A 7,865-nucleotide genomic window follows, 5' to 3' on the forward strand; every position below is an offset into this window, starting at 1 on the left:
TAGTTCTCCTTTCTTCCTTCCTATGATTGTGCAAAGTTCGCTCAACAATAGTTGTGATATTATTACGATTATCATCACCACACCATCACCATCATGATCATCACTGTCATTATCACACGCTGAACTGAATACTGAATACTGTAGGCACTCTTTCAGTCTTTTTTTCACTATTTTGCAATAAAAGCAGGGGTGGGGCCAGGATTTTCCCGATGGGGGTGGGGCGAGGTCCCCAACGGGGGTGGGGGGAATTTCCCAAACGAAAGAAAAGTGGGCGTGGTCGAGCTTCGATTAAAAGAGTTCGAAAGTTCGAAAATTTGACAATTTAGGGATTTCAGAAACGTATTTAATCGATTTTTAGAGTCTAAACTAATATGTAGAAAATACATATAATGTTTTTTTCTTCTCGACGAATTGTGCTTTTTCCCCAAGGGGGGGGGGGCGGGGAAGCACTCCCTGACGGGGGCCCTTCCCCACTCCCGCTGGTGCCACCCCTGAATAACAAAGTATATCAATGAATGTTCGAGCTTTGTTAGATAGTAGGCCCTATTTATTTTTACATACTGTTTTTCTTTTCTTACATAGTCGGCACCGATGGAGAAATCGACTTGAGTAAAGTATCGATTGAGACGATCATCCTTGCAACATCCCTAGGATTTCTTGCACTCTTCCTTATATTTACTTTACTCGTTAACTTTATACATCGTGTTGCGTTTCGACATGCGATAGAACGTATTGTACTTGACGCGGACCGAGAGTTAGAGAGCAAAGACGGAGATGATTTAGAAGGGCATGTGATTGGAGGAAATGAATACCAAGAATGGGAAGGATACGATTCGGATGGGAGAAAGCGGGATGAATACGGAGCGGTGTATGATGGTGAAGAAATATCAGACCATGAAGGGTATTATCGTGAAGAGCGAGAAGAGAGAAATAGTGACGAGTTTTTAAGAGGCACCGATGAACAATTCGAAGGCTCTCTTGCGACCCGTTGAAAAAAAAAGAAAGAAAGAAGAATAGAAGAAAGAAATGATCCATGTACGGCTGTAAAATTTCTAATTGAAACACTGGGTCACTATTCCTTTGATTAATTTTCATGGTAGGTAGGGCTAGGGTAATAGAGCATTAATTTACTATTATTAAGTTTAAATTTAGCATCGGAAATTTGTAAGCCACCCTTTTTCATAATTAAAGTTTTCTTATTTCGAATTAAATTTGGAAAAATGCTGAAATGTTTCCAAAAATTAGGAGACAACTCAGAGGCAAGGGTACACAAGTAGAGATCAACAGAACTTAGGTAATACAGTTTTTATATGAATTGTGGATTAAATTAAAGACACAAACTCTCTTGTTTGTGTACGTACGTTTAAGCAGTCGATATGTGGGACCTTATACCGACAATATCCAAGGGGCGGGGCTTAGCGGAGAGGTCCATGACTTTAAATACGCTAGCTTTTGCTACATGTTGATCACCAAGTTTTCTTAAATGTTTATGTATTAATATATGAAGCTATGTTGTAACTTATATTAAAATATTATATATTGAGTCGGGAATTTGCAGTTCTTATTTTCGTAGTTTATTACATTAAACTAGAGCAGTCACTCCATAGAGTACTGTATATAACTCCGCCCTGTGCCTGAATACCAACAGTACACAGGCGTGTATGATGGGCAAAACCGCAGCATGCCCTCAAGGAAATAATGGAATCACCCGTCGTATTCAAGCATATTGTTTTCTTAAGCGTACTGCAGCATACCCTCAAGAAAATAATGGATTCGCCCGTCGTATTCAGGCACATTATTTTCTTGAGTGCTGTCTGAATACGAGGGACGATGCCATTATTTTTCTTTTATACTCAAGGGAAAAAATGGAATTTCCGTAACCTTGCCCTTGTTCTTTGACTTTGACTTTTTATTACTATATTTTTTATGTACCATTTCACTAAATTTGATGACGATCTATTCTTTAGTTTTTGCGTAATCTTGCTGACAGACAGACAGACAGAAAACGGTAAACACAAAACCTCCTTTGGCGGAGGTAATAATATTGTTAGAATTCTATTGGCCGCAGTTTCTCGCCATGGCTGACCTCCCTCCGCGTAGGATAGTAGTGTGCTATATATTTACTAAAGTATACGACCAATATTTTAAAAATGTTAGACATTATTATCCTGCTTATTTAAGCTATTTTAGAATCCACAAGTTGTATTAGGCCTACTTTGTTGTGTACAAGTAGTTTTGGCCCATCGGTTTATAAATCAGCTAAACTGCACTATTTTTATATCGATATGATGCAATTGTGTAATGGTCCCCCTGCATAGCCGTCGGAAGCATTTTGCAAGTGGTCCGGCCATTTTAATAAGAGTGAGTATGGGTGGGTGGTGGGGTGCTACACATTTTTTTCACCATGATTGAAAAAATGGATAATCAGCCGGGAAAAAGCACATGCATAATAATAATAATTAAAAAAAAACTAATGTTTTCACTTTTAATTTAAGGGTTTAAATTGTATAGGCCTAATCAGGACTGGCTTGGCCATTATACCTTTGCCAAAATTTTTTAATAGTTATTTATTATTTTATATTTATACCTCTATAAGGATTTTTAATAAAGGCCTACATGGCAATACAAAAACAAGCGCATGGTGGGTTAAAAAAATATATAGGTCTATACAACTTTTAAAAGACAATGTGATATGAACATTAACAATAAATCCACATTATATAGGTATTAGTGTATATTTATTAAAATAAGTACAGTTCTCCCTCCAATTAAAGACCACATTTTTGCGCCCCCCCCCCCGTTCGGTGGCTATCATTAGCTGTTCCCTCCGATTTCTTCTATTTAGAGACTATGGTTATTGGTGGACCCAACTGAAAATTTTCCCTTCAAGTAAAGACCGCTATAAGATAAATAGTGATCTTAATGTAATTTTCTATGTTAGTAATATTTTAATGGAAAGACAAGTTGCTGTCTCTACCAATAAATTTTCAATTAAGAATAAATAAAGAGCATGCAGTTACTGTACAATCATTTTAATACATTTAATATATTTATTTTTACATTTTCCTTTAAATAAAGAAATCTAAAGACCACATTTAGTGCGTATGAGTCTTAAGTATCCTGCAGTGTCCCGGAATGAAATCTCCTGGAAAATGGCAAGAAGGACTCACTCATTCTGGCCCGCGAGCAAGCACGAACCTCCCGAAATAAACAATTTCCCGCAAATTCATGATGATATTTGCATTATTCACAAGTTTTTATACTGTATTATCAATTGTCTCTGCAGCAGTTAGTGCCAATCATTAATGGTTATCACCATGCAAGCAAAATATAGATGTCATAAGAAAACTCATTTAAACATATTTCCCGGATGTGGATTCTTCAAAATTGGGGCCCCTGTTGAGTGCATGGTATTAGACACCAAAATAGCATGGTTTTGTTAGACAACACTGAAAATTTCTACTACTTTAAAATGTATAGTGATTTTAGTCTTTTTACAGACTGCGGACATCAAAATAATTATATACATTAATAGCAGATGTTCTGTGTTCAGTGCTCCGTATTGAATGCCAATAGTTTTAGACGGACGTTGAAAATTGTATTTTTCTAATTAAATGGAGCACAAGACTGCTTCGTGTGTTGCATGCAGTAATACATTCTATGTCATATATTATGGTATTGGCAGACCTAACTAAAACTGTTTCCTTTATTCAACATTAAAATATGAGAGCGATTTAATTGCATTTTAAAAAAGATGTGATGATGATGATGATATATAGGCCTACATCAAGATAATGCAAAACATACGATGATGTTTTGTGTATCAGTGCTCTATATTGAATTAGGATAGTTTTATTAAAAATTTTGTGTTGATTTTTATTTTGGGACGTCGACCGAGGCTTCGTCGGCCCCTTGGCTCGGAGCCCTCCATCGGACACGTCGGACCCCTTGTCGGCAAATTTCTGGCTTCACCGCTGATTACTTAGCATGATTAATGACCTTAATTCATTCATACCTGATTATTTCATGTGTTTGAGAATATTTTGTGCTAATTATTTACATATTATAATGTCTATCTTGTCTCAATTGCAACAACCTGTTCTAACATCTACCAGCTCACAACACACGCGTATTCCTAACCTATTCTGATTGGTCAGTTGTTAAGCTTTATTGACACTCCTGAATGGACGATCAAAGATAGATGTCGCAGCTATAATTTTGATATTTTTGTAATTTACATAATTGTCGATGAACAATAGTGTATTCCAAGTAGGCCTTGCCCTCTCGATTGCTATTTAAAAAATGGGTCACTTTTATTAGATAATTAACCTTTACGGAATTGATTGGTGTTACCAATTCTACTCAGCAGCGTAGGTGAGAACGGGCCCAAAAGCAAGATTAATTGCCTGGCCCTTTGATGTGAAGCGTCAACCGAGGGCCTGAGTTAAGGCTTGTGAGGGGGAATGGTGTGCTGGGAACAGTAAATTTCCACTAGGGTGTAGGAAAATTCCCGAAAGCCTCAAGACTTAAACAATTTTCGGGAGCCGTTTTTTTTCTTTTTTCAATTAAAAGAATAAAAATTCTAGGACAAGGGTCTACTTAAATCCACCACTGAATTAAAATTAACACAGTAACTAATAATTACTCCGCTAAAAACTATTATTGAGAAGCCCGGTTCTTTTCTTCAAAGATTTTACGTTGGATTTTTTTTAATCATTATTTTAAGGCCTTATGAATGCGCCCCTAATAGCCCTGGGCTCCAGTTCTTTGCACATGCTGTACCGGCCATCCCCCTACGCCACTCTACTAATTTTAATGTAGATAATATTTGTAGTTGGTCACTCTATTGTAGATGTAATACTGTAGGATGTAGAACTTCTTTTTTTTCTGTGCTCTGTTTGGTTCTCCCTTGCTCTTTTTAAAATTTGATTGTTTTGTACCGGTACTTATGGCTGAAATTTGAATGAATTAATGAAAAAATGACATTAAAAAAAAATGCAAATGACAGTTAAATAATTTTATCCGAAGCCCAACGCAGGAACTGACAATTATGAGGCTTTCATACATTAGTTTTCATAATTATTTTGCTCTTTTTAAAATGAAATTAGGTCGCTGCCATTCATGCTTTTGATAGAAGACAGATTTTGATGTGATTAATTATCAGATGGAGGATACCTTGACAACGATGATAAAATATGGCACGCCCCTTTTTTTCGATTTTGTTGTAGACTAATCTAGTGCCTAATCGTCGCGGAAGGATGTGTTGTTTTTTGCTTGAATGAAAGGATGTGTTGTTTCTTGCTTGAAGCGTCAAATATGGTTAGACGGAACTATAAAGAGAAAAGCTGATACTATATATAACAGTTCGTTCACATCCAATTCTGCGATTGCGCGCGTCCTCCGTTTCCGAGTATGACATAGAGGACAACTCTTCCATTATGTCATCGGTGATTGCGGAAACCAAAGTTAAAGAATATATAATTAAGCCTTTATTATATAGATTGAAAGATTACCTTACTATAACAGTATTTAACGACATACACACCTTTTCACTGGCTATCACTTTTATGCGAATATAAATTTCAAAAAACAATGAAGAATGATCGTATTCCAAGATATATCAAGACGTATGATTAAAAGATATATCGTATTTTGTTATTATTTGTGTCTGTTTTTTGGTTTTATCTTGCATGTGTGTCATTGGGAATAGTTCCGCCCGTCATTTCCTTTTTAAATCCATTCCTTTTTTTGGAAATCAATTGTTACTACAATAGATAGTTCGTAGTGTCAAGTTTACAGTGAATATGTTTTCTCGAGAGGTGTTCAACAATTTAATTGGAATATTAACAATATTTCTAGTGTTGACTGAAGGACAGAACGGTAAGTACGGTACCTCACTTGGCCGAGTACGTCACACATTTTGCAGCTGGTCTCCAAAGCCTACATTGGTGGTAACAATATTTAAGCATCCACTGTATAATTGTTTTTATCGTTTCTGGTGATGTTAAATAATATGAATTTGTTATTGTATGGATTTAATTTCGTATTAATGAATCTGAGAAAACTGATAAACAAGACTGGTATGTCGTTGACATAGCACTCTACTTGTATTTAAGCTAGACGTAGTACTTAACGCATGCGCTCTCGTGCGCGGTCCGCAGGGTCCCATCCCTCATGGGCTTCGATCTAGCACCCTGACCAACAGGGCTTTGTTGATCATAACAGCACAGTAGCGGCTTAAAGGGACCCTGTCGGCCCCAGGCCCATAAATTTGTCAAAATTATTTTTTAAACAGGGATTAAAAAGAAAACTATTTTAAAATTTTAGGTCATGAGTACGCACACTCCCCCTCCCCCCAAATCGAAAAACGTCCACTAATTATAACCAAAAAAATGTGACCTTGTTCCCAGAATCATTACAAAATGAATCACATAAAGTACAGTATTAAGTTGTATGAATGTACAAATGAGTTACAATAAGAATACTAGAGCGCTGACTCGCCACACGCGCAATCTTTTGTACTGCCAGCAACATAACACAACAAACATACACACGTTATATGCACGTTATCGTCTAGGTGTATCTTCCCCTAACTACCAGCCGGCATGTCAGTGTATAGCAATGAAGCCAAAATGCTAGAATGACACCCCGGTTTAGACAAGTATTATCGTTCCTAGCGCTCTCAGAAATATCCTGAGACGAGTATACTCGACGCTTGAGTGTGCAAGTGTTAAAAAATGGGGAGAAAGGAGCAGGAGATTAAAAAGCGAAAAGCTGTTGCAAAATCTTGCCAAACATTGGATGGTTGGGTCAACAAAAAATACCGTAAAGATAGGAATGAATGCCTACCACCCGATTTAGAAGAACAGTATGCGAACCAAAAGAAAGATGAAAACCCAGACCACGGTTGTCCTGAAGGTATAGATTGATTTTAATATGTTGTCCTTTGACTTTGTCAACCCACGAACTATAGAAATAGAAATAGGCCTAATATTAAAGACAATTATTTAGCCAGTTGAATATCATTTATAAAATAAAAGAAATGGGGAAATCTGGACAGATTTTCGAATTTTGTCCAGGCTCAGCGTTCTTATATTTTTTGTGCCGATTTCAGGCTCAAAGTATTCATATTTGTGACCCAAGACCACAAAAGGGCTGTAAACTCGCATCACCAGGTTTCGAGAAAAAGGGCCAAATAGACAGTATAACATGAGATTTGAGCAAAATGTTATTATATCATAAATATAAAGTATTACCTTTAAAGTTACTATTTTTGAAGTTTGTGTTCAATATTTAAACTCTAAACCCTAAAATTTAGTAATTTTATGAAAGCCATTCTACGAGAAACGTATATAAATTCACCAACTTTCAAACCGCCATACTTCGCTTCCAAACAACTTATTCACCTACACAAAATTCAGGCCCTAAAGTATGTTCCGAAAATATTTGTAGTGCATCGTACTCTGGTACAAAGCTTACGTAAATGTATACCTAAATGAAGGAAATAGCCTTGAATTAATTTAAAGAATACTAAACTGTTTCATGACCTGTTGGAAAAGATTTTGAAAGCCCTCTGGCAGCGAAGCGGGCCAATGATGTAGATTGCGGTTGAGTACATGTTAAGAAACTAGTTGTGGTTATTGAAACTTAAAAAAAATATTGACGCCAACAGAACAATCATCTGCACTATTTTCAGCGATGTGAAACTAAAACGTATTGATGAAGTATATTTACACAACGACATACATGATTTGAATGGCGTTGTGTAAATACTTCATCAATAACACGTATACTGATGAAGTATATTTACACAACGTCATTCAAATCATGTACAAAATAGTTAAACAGCTTTAAAGAACCCAACA

This window comes from Anneissia japonica, unplaced genomic scaffold (assembly GCF_011630105.1).
Source record: "Anneissia japonica isolate Jap-2015-1 unplaced genomic scaffold, ASM1163010v1 scaffold640_len1575945_cov177, whole genome shotgun sequence".
Classification (NCBI taxonomy): Eukaryota; Metazoa; Echinodermata; class Crinoidea; order Comatulida; family Comatulidae; genus Anneissia; species Anneissia japonica.